Here is a 13,379-nt window from a genome sequence, read left to right as displayed (position 1 = left end):
TTCCCTAAGACATGCTACTTACACTCCTAAACATGAATTAACTTAAAAATTTATGTCTCGAGGTCGGAAAAGTCACTTTAAAAATTATCAAAGTTGAGAGGCCAAAAATAAGACTTAGTCCCCAAAACTTAGCCAAATTTTTAAGTTCTAAGCCTCTTATACATGTACAATGAGATAGATTGAACTTAGAAAAGTATGGGGTATTACAGATGATCATATTAAGAATAAAAAGCATGATGTTGTTGATGCTCCAGTGCAAGTTGATATGGTTGATCAGCAACTAGTTGTTGATGCTCTAGAGAGTTCTCTCAGACGATCTACTAGAGATAGAATTCCTTCTTCTTATTATTCTCTCAGTGAGTATGTACTTTTGACTGACGGGGGAGAACCTGAAAGTCTTGATGAGGCCATGAAAAGTTAAAAAAAAAAGTTGTTTGATGCTATGGAAGATGATATTAAATATTTGCATGATAATCATACCTTTGATTTGGTTAAGCTACCTAAAAAAGGAAAAACTTTGAAAAATAGGTGGGTTTTTCAGGATAAACATGAATATGGTAACGCAGTTCCACAGTACAAGTCTAGATTGGTCGTGAAGGTATTTAACCAGGAAAAGGGAGTTGATTTTGATGAGATATTTTCTCTAGTTGTGAAGATGTCATCTATTCATGTGGTTCTAGTCTTTGCTTGAAGGATAGATTTAGAAATTGAGCAAATGGATGTTAAAACTGCTTTTCTCCATGGTGATTTAGATGAAGAAATTTATATGGAGAAACCTAAAGGTTTTGAAGTCAAGGGAAAAGAGAATTATTTTTGAAAATTGAAGAAGAGATTGTATGGTTTAAAACAAGCTCCTAGGCAGTAGTGCAGGAAGTTTGGTTCCTTTATGAGTTAGCAGGGCTTCAAGAAGACTACTTCAGACCATTGTGTTTTTGTGCAAAAATTATCTAATGGTGACTTTACTATTGTGTTGCTTTACGTTGATGACATATTTGTTGTTGGTCATAATACTTGTAGGATTCAAAATTTCAAGCAAGAGTTGAGTAAGTCATTTTCCATGAAAGATTATGACCACTAAGGTAGATTCTTGGCATGCAGATTGTCCATGAAAGGAAGGCAAAAAGTTTTTTTTATCATGAGAGAAGTACATTCCGAAAGTACTTCAAAGATTCAACATGGATAAGTCTAAGATTGTCAGTACACCTTTAGCTATGCACTTCAAATTAAGCAAGAAACAGCGTCCTTCCAGTCGTAATGTAAAGGAAGATATGAAGATGGTTCCTTATGCTTCAGTTGTTGTTAGTTTGATGTATGCAATGGTTTGTACAAGATCGAGTATTTCTTATGTTGTTGGTATTGTTAGTCATTTTCTTTCTAATCTGGGAAGAGAACATTGGAATGCTGTGAAGTGGATTATGAGATATCTTTGTGGCACTTCTAGTCTGAGTTTGTGTTTTGGTACAGAGAAGCCTATTCTTTATGGTAATACTAATTTATACATGGTTGGTAATGTTGATACTCGAAAGTTTACTTCAGGATATTTGGTTAGTTTTGTAGGGAGAGCCGTGTCTTGGTAATCTAGGTTAAAAATCGTGTTGCTCTATCCACTACAGAAGCTGAGCTTATTGCCGTCGTTGAAGCTTGTAAAAATTGCTTTAGATGAAGAAATTCTTGGGGAAACTTATTGTTTGTCAACAGAGGTATGTGCTATATTATGAAAGTAAAAGTGCTATACATCTTGACAAGAATTCTACATTTCATAGTCAGTCTAAACATATTCATTTGAGATACCATTGCATTCGGGATGTGTTGGATTCTAAGTTGCTTAAAATTGATAAGATCTATACGGATGATAATGGCTCCAACATGATGACTAAAGCTTTTCCAACATTATGGGTAGATTCAGTTATTCAGTCTTACTATTTAGTAAGCTTAGATATCAGTACTAGTAGATTCAGTCATCAGTAAGTCAGTATTCAGAAACCAGTATTCAAAATTCAGTACTCACTATTTTGGTGATTTCAGTTTTAATTTGCGCATTCATGCATATATCCTCATTTAGTATCCTCATATCATCCAGTTAAGTCTTGTTCATGCATGAGCCCTTGCATTGAGAGTTACCTCATCTGGTATTCCAGTACATTCCCTAGTACTAAAACATTTGTGCTATGGTGTTTTATTTTACACCATAGGTTCAGAAGCACGAGATCCAGAGCACCCATAGCAACCCAGACTCAGTCAGCAGCAGTAGACGTAGCAGTGAGTCCTCTTCATTTGAGGAAGATCCTTACATTGTTATTGCATTAGATTTGGTTTATTTTCAGTAGACGGTGTTAGTTGGTGACATGTCCCATCAACTACACAGTTCAGATAGTTTAGAGGCCTTTTCAGACAGATGTATAAGTATTCAATTTTTAGTTTTGATTATTTCAGATGTTTTGAACCTTATGGAAAGTTTCCACCAGTTTTCCACATTTATTATATTATATTATGTAGTTCTCAGGTACAAATATCAGAAGAGGGTTAGCTTGTGGTCTTTCAGGATCATGAGCACCGTGTGGCATTCTGGTTACAGAAAATTAGGGCATTACAGTCGCCTCCCCTATCATCTTTTATCAAAATTAGGATACCTAATTATAGTGTCAGGATTATTGCTATTCCTACATTAACACTAATTCCCATCCTTTTGAACCCTATAAATATCTCATACTTTTTTGATTCAAAGAATCAATTTGCAAGTATCTTTAGAGATACCTCTGATTCGAGCTTTAAGAATCAGCATAGAGGTAATTTTTCTCTTTTAGTCCTTTTTTTTCTTTTCTTTTTTTCTTTCATATTTTTGTAAGGCTAAAACAAATAGCAATATTCAACAATCGGCTTAGGGTGATAGAGTTTCACTTTACCTTCATCACCTTAAGTCCAAACAATTTTACTTGAAGACAGTGGACATCGGCTTAAGGTGCGAGAGTTTAACTTCGCCTCCGTTACCTTAAGCCGAAAACTTTACTTGAAGACGGTGGACATCAGATTAAGGTGCAAGATTTTAGCTTCACCTTCTTCACCTTAGGTCCAAAAATTTTTGTTTGAAGACGGTGGGCATCGGCCTATGGTGCGAGAGTTTAACTTCGCCTCTGTCACCTTTAGTATGAAAAAATTTTCTTGAAGATGGTAGACATTGGCTTAAGGTGCGAGAGTTTAACTTCACTTCTGTCGCCTTAAGAAATGATGGATTCAGCTTCAAGTATACATGACTATATTTCACCGAGGCCAAAACATGGAGGACCCCTTTTTTATTCTTTGGCCCCTTTTTTGCAAGTATTTTTTTTGAATCTTAACTTTGTGTTTGACCAAGATTCTTTTGTTTATGTATCTTGCAGAAATGGTTCACTTTAGAGACTATATATCTCCATCCTCTAAAAACAAGTATATCCAAATTGAGGCCGATGATGGTACGGTTTTTAACTAGGCTATTGACTGAAACTCCAATAGTAGGTAGGTATGCAGATCCATGGCCACCCTTTAGAAATTCTCTCCGTATGTCAGATTGAACTTCAGAACATGACATTGGTACTAATCGATCGATTAGAGTATGTCTTCTCCATACTCCCAACCAACATCAATTGAAAATTGCGAGCACCCTTTCTTGCTTAGGATGTCGAGTACTCAAAGGAGAAATACGTAGGAGGAACATTATGGAGATAACTAGTGAATATCATCATATTCAAGGATATTGGGAATTGGCTACGGACATATTGACTTGAAATGCATAAATGACAGTGCCCAAGCGTACACACAAGTGTACATGGTCTTATCAAGTAATATAGTGACTTCAAGGAAGCCCAAGTATCGATCTCTCAGGGACTTGCATTCGCCGCCTATCTAATTCTAGTTTATCTAATTGAGAAAAAGTAAACAAGGAGAAAGTTTGTAATTTTACAAATTAAAAATAAAATAAATAATGTGTAAAAGTAAAATACTTGGGAAAATCAATGGAAGAAAACCCAGGGTTGAGGCATTTTGAACAATCATACAAATCTGTATTCCTATCGCAGTTTAGTTGGTTATCGGATTGTTGATTCGCAAGGTTTATGCTACGATTTTAGTCTCCCGACCTCAAATTTCTATCTAGTAAAAATTGTACCTACAACTCCCGTAGAGATACAAAAATTCTTCTAGATTCATGAAGTTGTCTTCTTGCAAGTGAACCAAGCAACGCTTCTAGGTATATCCCTATCCTTGATGCTAATTCAAATCCCTTATTTTATAAAAGAATAAGAACCTTGCTCCCTAATTTTTTTGTTCTATCCTATGATTCTCCTCCCGAATTCACATAAAAAATATAGATTTAATCTAATGGTAGCTAATCATTAAAATAGTAGGCTCAAGAAAGAACAACACATATGATAATCCAAAATTAAACTACAATAAAAAATACTAAAAAGTATTCATGTTCTTGGCCTCAACCTCAGAAAGAGGATTTTAACCATCATCCAATCCCATAGAATGATGATACAAACCATAAAAAATCTAAATTAAAGAATGAAAAAACATAAAAATAAGTTGTGGTATACTCTAATGATGTTCCAAGTTGATCTAGGGTTTCCAAAAGGTCCCCAAGATGATCAAAACGGAGTTTGAGACGTTATATTTATAGTATACAAGTCATAAACCGACTTGTATTTGGTTTCCATGCTATTTTAATTCATCTGGGAGGAATTATCCCAATTTTAGGCATTGGCACGATGCAAAGACATGCAAATTCACAATGTCACAAAATCTGTCAAATTCCAGTAGCTGTTCAAGATTCCAACGCATCGCGGGGCCTCCGGAAACTCCAAATTAAACTACACGCTTCATATTTCCAAAATCTTGGGCCTCTTCTGAATCCATTGATTTTTTGAAATCCTCCATTGGCCACATTTATAGAATACACTCGCCCAATACTTTTCAGGGGTACAACTTGCATCCAACTTATGTCTTGTGCTTTTGTTGAGCATTACGAGCCTTATTGAGTTGTTTCTACTTGATTGGAAGCTTGTATATCCTTAATATATCATCATAATCCATGAAAAAAGCATCATAAATCAATAAATACATCAATTAAGAGCTTAAAACAACACAACGTCCTCATCGATGAACTAGAAACACGAGCTAAGCATAGGCTAAATTCATATTGAGCTTTAACTCATTGTTTTCACTCTTTTCTTGATACAATTGACCCTTGAACATTATAAATAAGTTGTTTTACATATAAAAATATACTAAAAACCTTAGTAACTCATTAAAATACATTATAACTCAACACAAGAGACTAGAAAACAACTAGCTCAAGCTAGTCACACTAGCTTTCTCGGTTGAACTCTAAATGGTCGAATTGAATCAACACTTGTGTGAAAACACCATTAAACATTGTAAACATATAATTGGACACATAATTTCTCATTTATATCATTATTAACACATATATCATAATAATCATCCTCAAAACAAGGCTAAATAAGCTAGAATAGTAGTGCTAGAATGCATAAATTCGGCCAACATCAATAAACCTTGAAGGCAACAAAAATTTATGATTCCGTTTATGCTTCGATGTTTACCTATGATTGGAACTTGAACATGTTACAGGAATTCTTTGAGGTTTGGTGTCCAACTAAAAAAACATTACTTACTTCAGCTAGAGAGCTATCCATATCCCTTTAAGACTTATGCAAAATTAGAGGTCTGCCCATCGGAGGTCTACCTTATGAAGAAATATTTCCTAAAGCGAAGGAGCTTACAAGTTTTGATGAAAAGAATGAGAGATTTATCCCTCGTTGTTGTCAATTCTTTTTTGTAACTTTCCAATATATTCAAAAAGTAGAGGTTTCTAATATGATATTTTCGATAAGCAATTGGACAAAGTTTTAAGGCAAAAGGGTATTAAGATACGGGTCCGCTCCACTGAGGAAGGATAAAAAATCTGCTTACTTAAAGTCAACCCATAACTGACACATATTTGGCAGCATTCCTATCATGTTGGTTGTGTACCTTTATATTTTCCTCTAGGAATGGATCTTTCGTTCATTTGGGAACTTTTAGAGTTGCAGCTATGATGGAAAATAAGAAAACTTTCAGTCTTTCCATTCCAGTCCTATTGAAAATTTATAATGGTCTCAACAGAGTCTATAAAACTTCACAACTTGAGTAGCTTAGAGTATCCTTTCCTATCCATTATGTCTATGGTTGGCCTTCTTATTATTTTAAGACACATTTTCCCACTTTCTAATGGACCATCTATTCCATTGATGATGACATATTCTGGCGAAGGCCGGACAAGGTACTTTGATGGATAGCTTTCCAAAAAGCACATCCATGGGGAAACAGTATTACATGGGCTTCTACTAGGCCAAGTAAGGCCGCTCCTTGTCATTTTATAGATGATGATAAGGATGATGAGTCAGAGGAAAGCTACTTTATGAGCCTCCATTTTAACTTACTCCCTTTTAGATATAGAGGTTCATTCATACTTAAGCCATACAGCATCATCGGTTTAGCTGTTAGTTTGGATTTTATCAAGGCCTTCCCGAAATCTTGGAAGATGATATTCATAGTGCTACACTATATGAACGAGTTAAATTTTATCAAATTTTTTTATTGCATGGCTCTGTGTTGAAAGAGACTTTTCCTAAATCCACATCCAATATGTGAAGATATTTATCCACATCATATAAATATTTGTAGGACAAAGTTCATGGGAACTTTCTTGAAGTTAACTTACAATATTTGGTGAACGTCGTAGGTCCTATTATAGACACTCCTCAAGAACATAGTGAGGAGGTCCTAACTATGTTTAAGCCCCCTGTTTTGAAATATACGGTATTCATTCCATTCAAAGTCAAGGGACCTCCACATGCAGAAACTCAGAAAGAGGAGCCGCCTATCCCGACTCAACATGTTTTCAATAAACGACCATCTCAAGATGAGAGCATTAATAGTTATGGAGATCATAGCTGGAAGAAGGTAAAAAAATCCTTGGAAAAGAAAGGTGATTCTAACACCCATATGGACATTCTTACTAGTTCATCGAAGACTCTGCCAGCCATCGAGAAGATAATGACTCAACTCTCTACTATTTCATAGTATATACATAGTCTTTATGTAGACCTCATATAATGTTTTTCTTTGTATGTGCAGCCAGGCAATGTCTAAATTTTTAAAGATCCTCACCAAAGTAAGCCAAAATATAGTAGCAAGTTTGTAGTGGGTCTAGACTCAAGAGAGTTACTTTTATCATTCAAAGAGGTCACTTCTAACTCTTACCGTAAAGTTAAAGCAAATGTAGAGTCAAACTTTACCTAGCAACCAGTGGTAACCATGTCTATTTTTGATGGCAAGAAGGTTATTTCAGAGCTTTAAAATGAATTTATCATGAAGGCTTGGGCTCCGTACTAAACTTGCAGGCCTTAATCCAAATTGTGCTTCTCTTATCCAAGATGATATTGATGTCATACTCAATGACATGAGTGGGATGGGGGCAGATATATTTTTTCAAAATTTATTAGGTTCTTTCTTTGGGCTTGTGACTTCCTATGACCAAGAACGATCCACCCTTATTGATAAAACCATAATAATTAAAGAGTCAGAGCCATATTTGAAAGAGAAAGAGTATCTTGAGCTTGTACTAAGGGAGAGGGATGAGAAATCTAAGAAAGTTTCTACCGCCTATAAATCTCTTGAGAAGGCAAAAAAGAAGGTAAAGAAGTTGAAACATAATTGAGATGCTACCAAGAAAGAAGCTACAGAGATGGAATCCAATGTCTCAACTGCTGAAGAAAAGCTTTCCAAGTGTTCTGATGTCTCCCTTGCTATAGTAAATGCTTTAAAGGTCATGGAGAAAAAGAATCAAGTCTTGGAGGCTGCTTTACAAGATTTAGACAATTATAAGTTATACTTAGATTAGCCTTAGGATATGTCTTCTTTTAAATATTCTTATTGCTTTATTTTACCCTTTTTATAGAGTAGTTGGATCTATTAGTTGTACTGAAAATTCTTTTTCTTTATATTTCACATTTATTTTAATATTTTTTTTGAATTTTAACTCCAAGAATTGCTTGCTTATTTTGATGCATTGATGTTGTAATATTAAACTTTTCCTTTCCTTTCCCAAACTTATTGCTTCTTGGCTTCACGTCTTTATCTCACAACCGAGTTAGACTTGAAACTTCAATTTGAAAGCCTTAAGAATAAAAGCTTTTGACTTCATAGTTGATAATTGCATGCTTGGAAGATCTACACCCCACAATATAGGCTTTGGATATTCAAAATCCTACTAAAGAGTTTTTTTTCCTTTTGACGGGCTGGCTCCATTGAGCCACAAGTATTTGACATAATTCCAAAACTTAATTGTGTTGTATGCAAGATTAACTTTCATATTGCGGATCAAACAAGGAAATGTATTTTTTTTGGTGCTTATGTAACTGAACTCAGAATGAAATTCCAAAAGCCTACGTACCTCAATGAAGAGGATCAAGTCATAACGTAGTTCTGGGTGAGTTTTTTTTTTTTTCATCCTAACTTTCGCCTAGGATACCTCTTTCGAGGTTTTCAATCTAGCGGACATTTTTTATGAAGTCATACACTGTTTATACTCATGCAGTCCAGGAGTAGACATGCAGTTTATACTCGTACCTTAAGGAGTGTCATCTCCCTTCAAGGATAGTACTTCTTCAAGAACTTGGCGTTGATGGGGCAAATCCTCACGCCATCTATATCTACAAGCTTTTAAGAACCATTTTAATATAATTCTTGTATGATATATCATAACGTCCCGAGTCTGTACCCCGTATGCTACACGGTGCTTACGACCTTAAAGGACCACAAGCTAACCCATGACTGAAATCTGTAACTAAGAAATGAATAATATACTAAAAAATGCAAAATAATATACTAAAATGCCATAAGGTTTAAATCTATAAAATACTAAGAAAACATAACATCTGTGATAATATCTATAAAATTGTAAACTATTGAAACATCTAGTTTGAAAAGCCTCTAAACTAAACTGTCTGAAAGTGGAGTTGATGGGACAACCCCCCAACTAACTTCATCTTCTGAAATACTAAGTCTACTAAAATAATGAAATTAAAGAATATCCTCGAATGTATAGGACTCACTGTTAATTCTATTATTGCTGGCTAAATCTGAATCTATCTATGTGTGTCAGGAACCTGAGCATCTGAACCTATGATATGAAGCATCATAGCGCAAAGAAAGAGTATGCATCAGTATGTGGGAATGTACTGGTATGCTAGATGAGGTATGGCTGAATGCAAGGGTTTATATGCATGAACAATACTAACTGAATGATATAGAGTACTAAACATAAGAATACATGGATAATCTAAATTACTATAAATACTGAGTGTGCAATATTGTGCATATATGTGTATAATTGAGTTTTTCTGAAGCTAAGTAATGAGTTTTCCTGAGTTCTATAAGTGACTGAGATCTACTGAGTTCTATAACTGACTAAGAGTACTGCTGACTGTAACATGACTGAGATTATTCTGTAACTGACACTGGCTCTAGGTAAATGCTAAATTGTAGGGTATTAAATACCCCCAGGACTATGTAGCATGAAAAGCGAATCGTGGCACAAGCTTGAAAGCATAACAATGGTTATATGTTCATAATTCACTCACTAAGACATTTCATCAAACACTTGTAATGAATTAACTTGTACATGAATGAGGATTACATGTTAGCATGCTATAATGGCACTATTTCATTGACATAGGCATTTTATCAAACACATGGGGAGTGTACTTTGTTCACTAAATCATGGGCACTTAGGATTAGAATGGATACAACAATCAACTTGCAAATTGAAGGATTTATCATGAATATCATGGAAATCAACACATACTAGGATTAATTCTTTGAACTTGTAATTTAAATCATGAATTAAAACCCAACAATAATATTAACATGAATTTCAATTAAATTAAATCATGAAAATTCATAAAAACACAATTTTTGTATTTGAAAAGGGGTTCTTGGGCTTCATGGGTGAAAGGGACCCATGAATAAACACCTAACATACCTTAATTGATGAGTTCTTAGATGGATTTATTGGGATTGATCTTAATTCTTGAGAGCTAGGGTTTTGTTTCTTGGGAGAGAATGTTCTTGTTTTGAGGAAAAAGTGATAAAATAATGATTTAGAATGTTTTTATGGATTAAATCTCGTGCCTGGACGTGTTAAAACCTTATAAAAAGATCAATCTAACCCTGTACAAAACTTTTAATTTTCATCAAAATTTTTTGATTAGGGCCCCTAGCACGATGAGCCACCATCACACCATGCCACTAAAAATTGCCAACTGGAAAATTACATGGCCGCGCGATGTGGTGGAAATTGCGTTGCCATACTGGATGGGACCTGGAAGCTTGGCGCTACACGGTGACATCGCGGAGCGTCACTGAAAAAGGAAAATTGTGATTTGGAATCCCTGTTCAATATAATGTAATTGCGGAGTCATACTGGAAACTGAAAAACATCATTTTGGCTTATGGTGCGGCGCGCCACTGACTGAAATGATGGTGTTTAATGACTGAATATAAAGTTGGCATAACTTCTTACTCGGTTATCAGATTTAGGTAAATTTTATATCATTGGAAAGCTAATTCAATTTCCTATGCAATGGGAGGATCTAAAATGAAAAATACTAAGTGTTTCAAAAATATTTTATATAGGATAACCCATGTACTGAGGATTAATCTAATCTAAGTAAATACAGGGTATTACACATATGGTCCGTCCCACTTCGGGGTTAATTTTCTCCTAGATTTATGAGAAGTAATAATGGGAATTCTTATAGGAAGGATTTGATCAATAGCTTGGAAGCACCTCCAGCGAACCCTTTTACTGAATGAATGAGATAGTCAGGCTTGATAACATTTAAAATTTTGTTGAGCCTCCATCATCTTCTTATCAACAACTTCTAACTCCACAAGATGCAACTAGCATTTTCTTTATTAGTGAGCACTTTTTGAATAGCCAGTCTCAAAGAGGGTATTTGGTGCTCAAATGGCAGGACTGCTTCAATTGAAAATGCAAGTGAGCATGTGGTTGCTTGTGTTGGTGTGCGGTAAGTCATTCTATATGACCATAAAGCTTCTTCCATTCATTTATGCTAGTATCGCTTGGACTTGGAGATGAATTTCTTCAATAGATTACATAAAGTCTTATTAAACTCTTTGGCTAAACCATTGACGGCAGCATGGTACATAGAAGACTTCTGCTGCTTGAAGCTAAAGAGATCACAAATCTTATTCAGTAGATTATTATCAAATGGCTTGATATTGTCAGTTATTATATATTGAGGGATTCTAAAGCTGTAAATAATATTCACTCAGATGAAATTTTCAACATACTCATTCTTTACTTCTTTGAGAACAATAACTTTGGCCCATTTTGAGAAATAATCTGTTGAGGAGAAGATGTATATGTGTACACCAGAAGATTCTGGTAGTGGACTAAAAATATCTATTCCCCATGAATTGAATGGACAAGATGCTATATTTGGGTGTAGTACTTCAGGAGGTTGATGAATGAGATTTGTATAGAATTGGCAAGCTCGTTGGCAGGAGTTGCTTGCTGAGTATGACTTCATGTGGGAGCATAAACCAGGGAAACACAACCAGGTTGCGGATGCACTAAGTCGAAAAAAAGTATTTACTGCAGTATACTCTATTGCTAGACTTGAATCTGATTTCTTTGAGAGAATTAGATTTTGTGCTGCTAACGACCCACTCTATGTCAAGTGGATGGGTCAAGTTAAAGATGGGATCATTCGGAGGTATTTGATCGAGGACGATCTCCTTTACTTTAAAGGGGGGGTGAATTGTCGTACCTCAAGATAGTGGCCTGCGTAGAGACATAATGAAGGAGGCGCATGACACTCCTTGGGCTGGTCATCTCGGTGTCAAAAGAATGCTAGCTCTACTGTCCTGTGTTTATTTTTGGCCAAAAATGGAAGACGATATTGAGGCATACATGAAGAATTATGATGTGTGTCAAAGAGACAAGACGGAACGTATGAAAGAGGCAAGTTTGCTAAAACCTCTGCCTATTCCTGAAAGGCCATGGATTTCTTTCTCAATGGACTTTATTTCTGGTTTTCCTAAAGAAGATGGCAATACATCCATTATGGTGGTGGTTGACAGGTTCTCGAAATATGCTCTTTTTATTGCTGCACCAATTATTTGCTCCTCAGAAGTTGCTGCAGAATTATTCTGCAAGAACATGGTAAAGCATTTTGGTTTGCCAAGTGATATCGTGAGTGATAGAGATGCACGTTTCACAGGTTGGTTCTGGTATGCATTATATACTATGATGGGGACTGATTTGAAATTTTTTGTGGAAAATCATCCACAAACTGATGGCCAAACTGAGTGGATAAACCACTTGCTAGAAGAGTATCTGAGGCACTACGTAACAGCAAGGTAGTGAAATTGGGCAGATTTGTTGGACACTGTACAGTTTTGTTACAACCTGCACTGGTCATCAGCGACGAAAAAGACCCCGTTTGAACTGGTTTTAGGTATGCAGCCTATGACACCATTAGAGGTGACGATGCTGAAGAAAAATACCATTGCCCTGCTGCTTATCGATATGCAAAATACAAGCATGAGATGCTTGTCGAGGCACAAGATAGCTTGAGGAAAGCGCAGAAACTCATGAAGAAATATACAGATCAGCATCGACGTGCGGTAGCGTTCAGCATTGGAGACAAAGTGCTTTTGAAACTCACTCCTGAAATCTGGAAACATATTGTGAGAAAGCAAAGACATCGTGGAATGATTCCAAGATATGATGGCCCGTTCCATGTTATTTAAAAGGTCGGAGAAGTTGCTTATAGGTTGAAATTACTGGAAAGGTGAAAAATTCACCCTACCTTTCATGTTAGTTTTCTGAAGTGGTACAATGAGGATGTTGAAGACCGAGGGAGGAACAAAAACAAAAGAGCTCCTCCGTTGATTGTAAAAGAGTACAAGTCTAACATGGAGAAGATACTTGATCACCAGATCGTGGGAAATAGCAAGAAGAGTACCAAAATAGAATTCTTAATTCAGTGTAAGGGTTCAAGCGAAGAAGACGCTATTTGGGAGAAGGCTCAGAACCTATGGAAATTTGACAAACAAATAGACGACTACATCAAAATAACCTCGATGAGGGCGTCGAGATCTTTAAGTAGGGGTGGTCTGTTAGACCCTAAGTCTAAGGCTTGATGGCTTACAAGGCTATGTCAACATGCACATTGGCCTTGACATGTACCAAATACAAGCAATATGATAGACCAAGGTATGCTAGAGTGATGGCAAGGCTGCTTTGTACA

Source organism: Capsicum annuum, chromosome 11, assembly GCF_002878395.1.
Source record: "Capsicum annuum cultivar UCD-10X-F1 chromosome 11, UCD10Xv1.1, whole genome shotgun sequence".
NCBI lineage: Eukaryota > Viridiplantae > Streptophyta > Magnoliopsida > Solanales > Solanaceae > Capsicum > Capsicum annuum.
This window is presented reverse-complemented; position numbering follows the sequence as displayed.